Here is a 13,658-nt window from a genome sequence, read left to right as displayed (position 1 = left end):
CGGTAAACTCCTCTAGCCTGTAAAATCATTCTAATCAAGAAATTTGCCTACCGACACGGCTGTACTGTTTTCTCTCTAATGCTTAGTACAGTGTTCTGCACACTGGAAGCATTCAATACCACTGATTGATTGATAGGCCAAGCACTGTACCTAAAGATAATCAAATTGGACACAGTCCCTTTCCCCCACGGGGCTCACGGTCTAAGGGGGACGGAAAACAGGTATTTCGTCCTCATTTTACAGATGAACCCGTTGCCTTGAATCCTTCTACACTCGGCTTTCTAATAAGGTTGGAAAACTTTCAGGAGGTTTTGACTTTGTTTCGTTGGTTGAGAATGCAGGGTGCGCTAGGGTGGATTGCATAGCTGATGAGGTTACTTTCCCTCAGTTTCACTACCGGGGTAGATTTAAAAAAAACAAACAGGTATTTGGTAAGTACTTACTAGGTGTCAAACACTGTTTTAAGCACTGGGGTATTACAAGATAATCAGGTTAATCAATTAATTAGGTTGAACACAGCCTCTTTTTATGGAATTTGTTGTATACTTATGTATCAAACAATGTTCTAAGCACTGAAGCAGCAAGACGTAGTGGAAAGAGCACAGGCCTGGGAATTAGAAGGACATGGGTTCAAATCGCAGCTCTGCTACTTGTCTGCTGTATCACCTTGGGCAAGTCACTTCAATTATCTGTGCCTCAGTTACCTCATCTGTAAAATGGGGATTGAGACTGTAAAGCCCCATGTGGGACAGGGATCCAGTCCAATCCTATTTGCTTGTACCCACCCCAGCACTCAATACAGTGTCTGGCATACAGTGTTTAATACCACAATAATAATACAAGTTAATTAGATTACATCCAGTCCGTACCTTGCATGGGGCTCACAATCTAAGTAGAAGGGAGAATAGGAGAACTGAGGCACACAGAAGTGACTCGCCCAAGGTCACACAGCAAATAATTGGCAAAGCTGGGATGAGAACCCAGTCTGACAACTCTCAGGCCCATGCTCCTTCCATGAGGCCTTGCTGTTTCTTTGAAATTGAAAAACTCCTTTCCTTGAAGGAACTGGCTAAGTTTACAAAACCAGGGGCCAAATAGCTTTTAAAGTGGAAACACATCTATGTTGGAGGTACAGAAAGAGGGAGAATAGTCACCTTTGTTTGGCTGGACGTTTGTTAGCAGAGGAAAACAGCTGGACTTCAATTAACTCCCCTAACAACTCCGGAAGGCTATGGCTTCTAGCACCATAGAGAGCATAGGCTGCATTGCATCATGCCTCTGGTTACCCTGAGAAGATAAATTAAATGTTTTCCCTTCCCATGGTAAAGAAGCTATATAGTTTTGTTTTCATTTCAAGTACCGTTTCAAGTTACGGAAAACTTTAGCCAGCTATGTGGCAAGCGCTCGGTATTTAATATTCGAAAAGCCAGCAATTTATACTTATGTGGAAACAGATGTGTACACTTCTCAGTTCCCAGGGCTACAGATGATTTTGGGGTTTTGTTCTTGATTTTTAAAAGTCTTCAATAAAAGCGCAGAGGGAAAAGGAAAGAAAAGCCAAACTCCCTTTGGGGAGGGACTGTAGGAAAATCTGGCATCTGGGCACAGCTCAGCCATTCAAACAAAGCAGGCAGGCGGGGATGTAGAGAAGCGACAAGCAGGATAGAGTGGAGGTGATAGGTAAAACTTTGTGATCCATTATTCATCTCATTTAAAGCAAGTATTAGTGTTTCAGTAGAAAAGGGGAATCAAGTAGGCCACAGTCTATCTTTAAAACTCAAAAATGCCCTGGATGTTCACAGAAACATCTGGCAACTATTCGATTCCATGTGCTTCCAGTTAGCGTCTTTTAAAAATGATAAAGAAAACAAATTGATTTACAGTTGGAATAGTGACCCAACTGCATTCCCACACTCCCTGAATTATTGATGGTGTCACTTCGGCCTAGTAGATGAACCCTGAAACCCACTGCAAAAATCCTCCACTACAGAGGGCTTGCCACAGGGTTAAAAAGCAACATCATTTTCTTTTTTCCAGTCTTTTTTTACCTCCACTTCTTTTTTCATCTCCCCCCTCCTGCCCCTGGATAACTGTAACTGTCTTTGGCCACGGACTCACAGGACAGGGAGAGAGAGGTGATTTCTGCTTTTGCTTGTGTTTTTAAATAGTGTTTAAATAGTGTTTGCTAAGCACTACATAGTAATGTGCCAGGCACTGTGCTAAGCACTGAGGAGATACAGACTAATCAGGTTAGAAACAGTCCATGTCCCACCTGGAGCTCGCAGTCTTAATCCCCATTTTACAGATGAGGTAACTGAGGCACAGAGAAGTTAAATGACTTGCTCAAGGCACACAGCAGAAAAGCGGTGGAACTAGAATTAGAACCTAGGTCCTTCTAACTCCCCAGGCCCATGTGTTGCTCAGTATATGTTGGGAGGGGAGAAGGGTAGAGAGGGAGGAATGAGGAGATTGCTTTTCTTGCTACAGTTCTCCAGGGTACACTGCTGAGCCCTGGTAGCTCTGGGGAGGAGAATCAGGTTTGTTATTATCATTTATTAGGCACCAACAACTGGAACCCTGGAGGCTTCAAAAGGCCATGGTGTTTCAAGCCTCGTATAAGGGTCCCCGAGGCAACATTTTTGATAGAACCAATTAATTCCTGGGAACAAAGTAATCTCAGGTGGAAAATATGCCACCACTTTATTACTACAGGGTGACACTCCTTGTTTGGCAATTCACATTTCATTCATATTCATCCCCTCTTGCTTTTACAAGCAATCAGCCTGTAATATGTTTGGTGTAGCATGGCTATGTCATCCATCTTGGAAAGCAAGAACTTGCATATGCAAACTTTTAACTCCTCTTTGTACTGGCAAACTCTGAAATTCACTTCTGAGCTGTTATGGCACTTGGTAACTAGTTCACATCGTGATTAATTCAGGTGTTCATCTAACGACATCCACTGGTCTTCTCTGCCTGGTTGGGAATATGTTTGAAAGAGGATACTAATTGAACTGGGAAGCTTCAAATTTTTATCTGGGCCCGACTTTTGGCCCTTGGCCTCTGCGTTCGTGTGATCAATAAACCAGTAGTACTGAGCACCTGCATGCAGAGACCTGGGGAAACAGAATGATAGCATTAATAGACACGAGGACAGTCCCAAGTTAGTCTGTCATATTTATTGAACACTTACTTTGTGCAGAGCACGGTACTAAGAGTTTGGGAGAGTGCAACAAGGCAGCAATAAACAGACCTATTCCCTGCCCACAACAAGCTTACAGTCTAGAGGAGTGAGGGAGGCACAAGGGATGTCCCTGCTCCTAGTGAGCTATGTTTTCTAAATAAAACAGCTTCTGAGTTTGCCATGCACCACGTCAACAACTGGATCCTCTCCTGATTGCTGTGTGCCAGCTTCATTGAGCTGGATGTCTAAGGAACAGGGTGAGAGCAATATGGAATTCATATCAATCAATCAATTGTATTCACTGACACCTACTATGAGCAGAACACCATACTAAGCACTTGGGAAACGCATAAATCAGATGCAAATGATACAGCTGCCACCCTGAAGTGTTTTCTAATAATAATAATAATGCTAGCATTTATTAAGCGCTTAATGTGTGCAAAGCACTGTTCTAAGCGCTGGGGAGGTTACAAGGTGACCAGGTTGTCCCACGGGGGGCTCAGAGTCTTCACCCCCATTTTACAGATGAGGGACCTGAGGCCCAGAGAAGTGAAGTGACTTGCCCAAAGTCACACAGCTGGCAATTGGCAGAGCCGGGATTTGAAAGGACTCCAAAGCCCATGCTCTTTCATCATCAATCGTATTTATTGAGCGCTTACTATGTGCAGAGCACTGTACTAAGTGCTTGGGAAGTCCAAGTTGGCAACATATAGAGACAGTCCCTACCCAACAGTGGGCTCACAGTCTAAAAGAGCCATGCTGCTAATCTGACTATTTTAGGTGCACAAGTACTAGTCTCCATTTTGGTTGACTGACCATGAAGCACTCTAATTTTCCATGACATAACTATTACTTTATCATCCATGGGTTATTGGCATTTCAGTTTGATTTTGCACCCAAGTTAAAGCACACTAGTTTTGATCCCATGGGGAGCCTGGTCTGTGTGAGGCAGGCAATCAGTAGATGCACCTGCTCTAATGCTATTCCCCATTCAGGTTGAACAGTGGATTCCTAAAAGCCTGGGGCGTAAAGAGTGACAATGAGCAATGATAATAATAATAATATTTGTTAAATGCTTACTATGTGTCAAGCACTGTTCTAAGTGCTGTGGTAGATACAAACTAATCAAGTTGGACACATGAGGCTCACAGGCCTTAATCCCCATTTTACAGGTGAGGTAACTGAGGCACAGAGAAGTGAAGTGACTTGCCCAAAGTCACAGCAGGCACGTGGCAGAGCCGGGAGTAGAATCCAGGTCCTTCTGACTTCTGGGCCTGTGCTCTATTCACTAGGCCATGAGGCTTCCCTTTTGACTGGAAAACCAACATCCTAGGTTTCCTAGTTGTGTATGACTCTTCTGTGAATTCACACATCAGAGACCACCTAGAATCAAGTCTTTGGCATTTGAGCCCTTGCTAGGTGAAGAACATTTTACTAAATGCTTATCTAGGAGGCATATGATAACCTAGTTTAGGTAACCAGGAAGTCCGAACCATGCACCAGAGGTTTCTGACCAATCCAGTGCTTAGAACAGTGCTTTGCACATAGTACACGCTTAATAAATGCCATCATTATTATAAGTCGATAGTACTTATCAAGCATTTGCTCTGTGCAGACCACTGAACTACTTGTTTGGGAGAGGACAAGTGAGTTAGTATACGATCCCTGCCTCTGAAAAGCTCACAATCTAGTTGGGGAGATAGACATGAAAATTAATTAGATGTAGGGGAACAACATAATCTAAAGATATGGACATAAGTGCTATGAGTAATAATAATAATAATGATGATGACATTTATTAAGCGCTTACTATGTGCCAAGCACTGTTCTAAGCACCGATTACTTTAGTGCTTAGAAGGTCAGGACTCAATTGCATATGTGAGGCAGTGGGAGGCGGGTGGCCCTCCTTTCTATGTCAACTATGCACTTGTTTAGGCACTTTGATACTCATCCCACAGTAATAACTGTGGTATTTATTAAGTGCTTACTCTGTGGCAAGCACTGTATTAAGTGCTGGAGAAGATAAAAGATAATCAGGTTGACCACAATCTCTGTGACACATGGGGCTCACAATCTAAAGTATTTACAGTGCTTAGGTAAATGTTCTTATTATGCTCGACTATTCCCCTTAACCGTAATCTATTTTAATATTGTTTCTCCTTTGTAGATAATAATAATAATTATGGCATTTGTTAAGCACTTACTATGTGCCAGGCACTGTACTAAGTGCTGGGATGAATACAAGCAAACCAGATTGGACACAGCCTCTTATCCCACGTGGGGCTAACGATCTCAATCCTCATTTTACAGAAGAGGTAACTAAGGCACAGAAGCTAAGTGACTTGCCCAAGGTCACACAGCAGACAAGTGGAGGAGCCAGGATTACAATGACCTTCTTCATCACAAGCCTGTGCGCTATCCATTACAGAAGGCTGCTTATCTAGATGGTAAACTCCTTGTGAGCTGGAATGTCTACCAACTTTGTTGTAGAACAGTGCTTTGCACATAGTAAGCGCTTAATAAATGCCATTATTATTATTATTATTATTGTACTTTCCCAAGTGTTTGGTACAATGCTTTACACACCGTAAACACTCAGATACCATTGACTGAGATAAAAGATTAGTCAGGGAAGGCCTCTTAGCAAAATGATTTTAGTAGGGCTTTGAAGATGAGGAAAATAGTAGTTGTAAGAATACTTAGTAAGTGCTTTTTTGTGCACAGTACCATATTTAGCCCAGGAGAGACTACACAGATGGGAATGTTCTCTGTCCCTTACGGGGCTCACAATCGAAGAATAGTGGTCTGCAGGTTGGGAAAGAGGAGGGAAGAAGAAAGGCAGGCTTGAGTAAGAGTTTGTCAGCAAGAGAGATGCGAGCGAAGTACAGTTAAATATTTAAAGTCCTCCCTAAGACTTCTTGAAGGCAGGGCTCGTATCTACCAATTTTGTTGTACTGCACTTTTCTCAAATGCATATAGTACATTGCTTTGTACACAATAAGCACTCAATAGTACAACAGATTGATAGATCTCCCAGAACCTTAAAATGGTGCTCTTTGGTGGATCTGGAAACACATTCAGCTGAGGAAATGTTCCACTTGCTTCTAGTGTTCTTGCTAAATCTTCCCAAGACAACCTCTTAGTATAGACTGTAAGCTCCTTTTGGGCATGGATTGTGTCAATCAAATCTGTTGTACTTTCCTTTCTCAAGCACTCAGTTCAGCTCTCTGCACACATGTAGACCCTCAATAAATACTACTAAATGCTGCTGAAATGTTCTCTAAAAGATGCCTGCTCCTTGAATGCCACACTGAGAACATACTTCTACCTCTGCAGTTTCTTTTTTGACCTAAACGTGGTGCCTACTTAACAACACTAGTTGGGTTTTGCAATCTGACCTAAAATCTCAACTAATCAAATATCTGGAACCTGTGCTTTCTACACAGCATGCCAGAGTGGGGAACCTCACTGTGCTTGATGCACTAACAGCTGCTATATTTGAAGAAGTCATGAAAAAGACCTTTCTTGGCATTAATTAAAATTTTAATGAAATGTTTCTTTAACGTTAAAAACAAAATTACCCTGAAATCCCAAATGGTTCACAGACCATGCCGACCTCTTAGAGAGGCTATAAAATACCAAGCCTCGATATTCATTACGTTCTTTGCCTAGCCCAGCATATTGAAGATGCTCACTAAATGTGGAATTAAAGAAAGTGAGGCCATTAATTGACATTAACTTAAATGGCAGGCTTAGCAGTTACATTCCTGAGTTGCCAGGGTTTAACTGGGAATTATCTCTTCGACTTCAAATATTTTTCATGATCCAATGGGAGAAAGAGAAAACATTAGTCTGAGACAAAATTTACCTCGATGAATCAATCCATCAATCAATGGTATTTACTGGATGCTTACTGTGTGCAGAACACTGTACTAAGCCCTTGGGAGAGTACAATTCAGAGTTCACAGACATGTTCCCTGCCTACAATGAGCTTATTTACGCTACATACTCCCAAGTGTTTAATTCAGTGCTTTGCATTCAGTGGACACTCGGTAAATACCAATGGCTGATACACTGAACTTTAGAAAAAAACATTTTTACTGACATCTTCTCATTATTAATAGTAATAATAATAATAGTATTTGTTATTCTTCCAAGTGGATGAAATTGCAGACCACAATTTAGAGTGGGATCATGTACGGTGGACACTATAAGGGACTTGGGGAACCTCCATTCAATTTGTTTGGCCAGGCCTATCAGCAGACCCTTCTGTTTGGTCACACTAATAATAATAATAATAATAATAATAAATGGTATTTGTTAAGCACTTACTATGTGCCAGGGACCGTTCTAAGCACTGGGGTAGATACAAGATAATTTGGTTGGACACAGTCCCTATCCCACACAGGGCTCACAATCTTAATCCCCATTTTACAGATGAGGGAACTGAGGCCCAGAGAAGAAAGTGACTTGCCCAAGCTCACACAGCAGACAAGTGGCAGAGCTGGGATTAGAACCTAAAACCTTCTGATTCCCAGGCCCGTGCTCTATCCACGAGGCCATGCTGCTTCAACTTCTTACTAGTTCCCAAAAGATGGGCTTCTGAGAGTGATTAAAGACCTGAAAAGATTCCCAACCTGATGATCTTTCTAAATGAGACAGACAACTCTGTGTCTGGGAAGCAGCATGGCCTAATGATTAGAACATAGGCCTGAGAGTCAAAAGGGCCCAGGTTCTAATCCCAAACTCCATCACTTATCTGTTGGGTGATCTTGGGCAAGTCACTTCTGTTCTCTGGACCTGAGTTACCTCAACTGTAAAATGGGGATTAAGGCTGTGAGTCCCATGTGGGACAGGGCCTGTGTCCAACTAAATTAGCTTTTATCTACCTCAGCTCTTAGAACACTGCCTGGCACATAGTAAGGGCTTAAAAAAACCCATTAAAACAAACAAAAACTCTGTGCCTCAGATGGTTTGTGTTTGTCAGTCTGGAAGCCAGAGGCTGGCCAAAGTGGTCTTTCCTCCTGCTTGGTAGTAGGTTGGCACGCAATAGACTCCTGTGACAGAGGGGTAAATGACCTCTGAAGCACATTTGGAGAGCTAAATAATATAGGTCAATATCAGGCACCTAGCTAGACTTGGGGATGAAAGGATGGAGGAAGGGAAGAATGATTTCCAAAGAGGGAAAAAATGAATCCTCTGAAAAGGAGACTTTGATGCTTCAAGTCAGGGGAACTTACAATCAATATAGGATCATGTGGCTGGCAGGAACAGAGAGGAGTGAGAGACCATACTAGTTCATTCTGATGGTGCCATAAAAGACACCTGCCTCAAAACAATGGCCTCTGATTTACTCTTCCCTTTCAGAAAATCTTTAAGTTAACTTGATCCCCTGCTACCTGTTTGTGTGTAAGCTTGTGGGCAGGAAATGGGCCTCATATGGCCTGCTGCACGATGTAGATGCTCAATAAATACCACTGCTGCTGTTTAACAACTAGGGAAGAAAGGACAAGGGCTGGACCTCAAGGTTTTGGAGAATTAATCTTTTTGTGATTACTCACCCCATCTGGCTGTCAGACATAGCTGATCCTCTATTCTGTTTGGCAAAAGCAGAGAGCCAGGTGTACAGAAACCAGGGCGGGGAAAGGGAAAGAGGAAGTTGCGGGGGGATGGTGAAAATTGAAAAGCTCATTGTGGGCAGGGAATGTGTCTGTTATATTTTTGTGTTGTACTCTCCCAAGGTATCTCTCAGGGTCGCACTTGGGGGAGTTTCCAGGACTCTACCAGTCTCGATTATGGGAGGGAGAGTCAAGCAGGGGCATATCCATTCCAAACCTAGCTTGGGCAGTGGCTAGTGAGTGGAAGGCAATCTGCTACAAGTCAAAACTCACCTGTGCTGAGCAGCAGCAGCATGGAGAGAGTCGAGGGCGGAGACTCAGGTTTACTGTGCGGAAGGAGGCAATGGTAAACTGCTTCCATATTTTTAACCAAGAAGACTCTCTGGATACACTACCAGAACGATTGCAGATGGAAGTGGGACATTCTGGGAGAGACGTGTCCATGGCGTCGCTATGGGTCGGACACAACTCAACAGCATAAGACAACAACAAGTCTCCCAAGAGCTTAGCCGAGTACCCTGCACACAGTAAGCCCTCAATAAATATGACTGATTAATGGATAAGAGCAGCCACAGGAATAATGCCTAAGGTCTGCCATTTCAGCAAGATCACTGTCATCCCCACCATCATCACAACCAAATAATATTTGCAGAGGTCATGGCTCTGTGTTTTGCTTTTACTATTTTCCTTTGGTAAAACGCTATTTTTCTCCCCCCACCTCCCCCAACCCCCCAGTGAAAAGATCTTGGTTCAATTTCTCACTGGAATGAATCCCTCCACTTAATGTTTACTCACTTGGTTACCTTGCTGCCATCTATCTGGGCAATTTAAAACTCTGCAACATTTTCTATTCCTGCCAGAAAGCATTTATGCATTAGCAGTTTTCATTTATTTTACCATTAACCTTTATACACCAACAGAGTTGCTGAAAAAAGATTAGGGAGAAATGGAAGGATGCCACGAATGAACATTTTAAGTTCCACATATGATGCTATTTCCCCGCGGCAGGCATCTTTTAGTGAAGATTGATCTGGTCTACCCACTGGCTCTGACCTCCACTGTAGCCCATTATATTTTCAATTTAGCTTTCTACTTCTACTTCGCCCTCGGCGTATAAGCACCCCTCCTCCCGTCCCCGGCAATACACCGCTCCTACCCAAATCCACATCGGCTCTCCTCTGCCCCACTGAAGACTCTCCATCCCGATCCGTCTTCCACCGCTCCAGCGGGAAAGGGAAAAAACCACCGGATGAGGCCTCCCCCCAAACCTCAGTTTGCTCATCTGTAAAATGGGGATTAAGACTGTGAGCCCCATGTGGGATAGGGACCGTGTCCAACCAGATTAGCTGGTATCTACCCCAGTGCATAGAACACTGCCTGGCTGCTGGGGTGTTTATTTTGGCACTGGGGGTGACTTGGACTCTGAGCCGTCTAGCCACAGGATCCGTCTCTTTTTTTTTTTCATTGTGAATTTTTCTTTGGTTTCACGCAATTTTAGTCTTTTTCTAGTTTCAGCTCTCCTTATGTGTCTGTTGCCAGTCTCCTCTCCCCAATTTATACATCAAGATTGTAAGCCCCTTGAGGGGCAGGGGCTGTGTCTAATTTACGCCTGCCCAGGAAAATTATTTATTTGTACGATGTCTGTCTCTCCCTCTAGACAGTAAGATCGTTGTGGGCAGGGAACATGCCTGCCGACTCTGTACTGTACTCTCCCAAGCGCTTAGTCGAGTGCCCTGCACATAAAAAGCACTCAATAAAAACCACTGATCGACTGACCACAGTAAGTGCATAAAAATACCATTGGTATATGATTTTGATATGTTTGCATTCTTCTGCAAGGCACAGGAAAGGGACGGGCACAATTTTCTTTACCCCTGGACACTTTTAAGGGTTTAAAAACAAAACTGGCCTAGCTAGAAGGGAAGAAGAACCCAAATACAACCTGCATTTTAAATCCAGGCCGCCTCCAACTTGTGTCACAGGAGCTGATGCCTATCTCCTCACCCACAGACTCAGCAGGAAAAAAAAGGAGTCTTTGAAACAAAATGCTAATTGCCTTGGGTGTGCAGGGAGAAGGAGGGGCCTGATAACAGGTTCATGGAGCCCCCAGAAAGAAAGCAAAGGAGAAAACTCTATTATCCAATTCTCACTAGCCTACAGAACAATTCAGAAAACAATGGCCAAAGAGAGTGCACCTAGGAGACAAAGACAGAACCGTCTGGGAAATAGGTCTGGACTTTGGGTCATCATTGTGGCCTATGGAGATTTTTTTCGTTTTTTAAAAAACGGTATTTGTTAAGTGCTTACTATGTGCCACTAATTATTCTAAGCAATGGGACTGAAACAAGATACAGTCCATGTCCCACTTGGGGCCCAGAGTCTTAATCCCCATTTCACAGATGAGGGAACTGAGGTACAGAGAAATGAAGTGACTTCCCCAAGGTCACATTGCAGACAAGTGGGGGAGCTGGGATTACAACCTAGGTCCTTCTACTAGTCCCAAGCTCTATCCACCAGGCCACGCTGCTTTTTCAGCAGTGCCGGCCCAGATATATCTGCCGATCCTCTGAAAGAACCTAGAATCTAAAAAGAAGGTAAGAATGAAAGAGCTTTCTATTCCAGAGGTGCTCACTGTTCAACTTAGATTTTTCTTTTAGTCAATAAATGAACAACCTCCTCAGCAAACCACAACACCATGTGCTAACTGAAAATGGAAGGCCCAGCAAATTTCTTAGGTCAAAAAATAGCACCGATGATGACTGTGTTGATATTGAATTATTTAATGCTGGTATTTTCGAGCCAAGGCTGATGGGGGCTATGGCCTGCCCCGCTGAAACACCCAAATTCATTTCTGTGGAACACCTACAGAAGAAAAATACTTGAGTCTTAAAAACATGTCTGATACCTCCAAGAGGAATATGCCAGTAAGTGCAAAAAAATACTTCCATTTTCCTGGAAGTAAACTTAAACCGATCCAAACTGCTTTACGTCAACAGTATCTACCCTCTAACACACTGAGAAAAGAAAAAAAAATAAAAAGGGTAAGTACAGATAATGGTCATCAGGTTAATCCAGATTAAGAAGATCTAAATCTGCTTTACAGGAATTTGGTAACAGGGTTTGGGACTTTTAAGAGTGAGGAGCCCAAATCCTTAAGAAGATGACAGACAATAGCATCCTATAGGCTAGTACACGCTAAAATAAACTCTTGCTTAAAACCATTTGTTGCTAGAAGCTGTTCAAATCAGATTAGTTCCTGAAGCAAATAAGATAACATCAACAACAAAAAGAGAATGCCAGCTCCAAAGTTCAGCTTTAGGGTGTTGTCAACCACTGCTGGCTGAAATTCTAACCCTATGTTAGTGTCTTTCAGCAGTGCCGGACCAGATATATCTGCAGATTCCCTGAAAGAACTAGGAACCAACTATCAATCTGCAGCACAAACAAATCACAAATTTGATTCTCAGTGCAACTCAGTAAACAGTGAGGACCTCCATCAGAGTCCTGCATGGGCCACACTCAAGCCAGTGGCCTTCTAGGTCTGAGACTCCAAGAAAATTTTGGATGGCCACAGCTATATATATGCAGGGAAATTTCATAAAAGTAATAGTATTTCTTGAGCTCTCACTGACGCAGTGCCCTGCAATAAGCCCTTGGGAAAGTTCAGGAGACACACAAATGACACCTTCCCTGCTCCCTAGGAGCTTGCCAATATTATTTACAAATGATTGAAATGTAAATTTAAGTCCATTAATAACTGTGGCCTTTGTTAAATGCCAAGCACTGGGACAGAAAAATGATAATCCCACACATGTCCTATAACCCACATGGAGCTCAAAGTTTAAATAAGGGGGAGACCAAGTATTGAACCCTCATTTTGCAGATGAAGAAACTGAGGCCCAGAGAAGTGAAGTGACTTGCCCAAGGTCACCCATTAGGTAAGTGGTGGAGCCGGGATTAGAACCCAGGTCCTCTGACTCCCAAGCTCATGATCTTTCCACTGGGCCACACTGCTTCCCGTCTTTTCTGCCCATTCTGGCCTTGGAACTTTTCCCCTCCATTCTTCTGAGGGTTTCATATTGGGGTAGCCAGGGAGGCCAAGTATGGGCAATCCACCTGGGACTATAATTCCCTGCAAGTGACCTCAGATCCAGCTTTCTGACTGTGGGGCTCTCATTTCTGGACAAGTTGGCTTCTCATTGAGGCCAGAGATGGAACCAGGCCGAGCTTGGATTGGGCCAGTCCTGGGTGGCCTAATGCTCCAAATTTATTTCTCGTTTGTTCAAGGTTCTACCTTAAATAGCTTGCAGTTTTTCATAGACTTAATTGTCTACAATTACTTCAAGAGAATCCTGGGCCCTACAGAATATTACCCCATGCCCTACCTATAATCATGCCTAAGGAATCACTTGCACTCAATGTCAAAAATGAGCCATGAAATTGAAAAATTGGTTCTCTACCTCTAATTTGACTACTCTGAATCTTATCTTCTTGTCCAGTTTTACTCATAAAATCACAACCTGTGTTTCACTGCCTGCACTTCAAACCAGCACTTAAAGCCCCGAGCAGCTGCAATTAACTCTAATTGTTTTCTTATGACTTGCCCAGGTCTTTTTTTGCATTGGAGAACTCTTACCCACATAGAGGATCACTGGAATCCAGATAAAGTCACACCACTTTAATGAGGAACTCTTAAAATTCCTATAAGGACATGAAAGGATGGTGATAGAGGAAATGGATAATTTTAACAAACCACCTAGATCGTTGAAACGGTGCAAAATGGTCCACCAGAGAGGAATGTGATCAGGATGGCTAGAGATAACCAAGAAGTTCAGAGCTTTTGCTTCTGTTGACAT

General features: G+C 43.0%; 1 protein-coding gene and 1 non-coding gene across 2 annotated transcripts in view; one reads left to right on the top strand and one right to left on the bottom strand.

The window, feature by feature from the left end:
• The window catches only part of FAM110B (family with sequence similarity 110 member B), a 136,281-nt gene that overhangs the window by 88,450 nt on the left and 34,173 nt on the right, over positions 1–13,658 (bottom strand). The gene's annotated exons all lie outside the window — the stretch shown is intronic.
• On the top strand, positions 8,927–9,065 carry LOC119945603. Its single transcript, XR_005456265.1, has one exon. It is a non-coding gene; the product is annotated as a small nucleolar RNA SNORA7 (small nucleolar RNA).

This window comes from Tachyglossus aculeatus, chromosome 25 (genome assembly GCF_015852505.1).
Source record: "Tachyglossus aculeatus isolate mTacAcu1 chromosome 25, mTacAcu1.pri, whole genome shotgun sequence".
In the NCBI taxonomy this organism is placed as follows: domain Eukaryota; kingdom Metazoa; phylum Chordata; class Mammalia; order Monotremata; family Tachyglossidae; genus Tachyglossus; species Tachyglossus aculeatus.
Note: the sequence above shows the minus strand (reverse complement) of the source record. Positions and strands in the feature narration are given on the sequence as shown.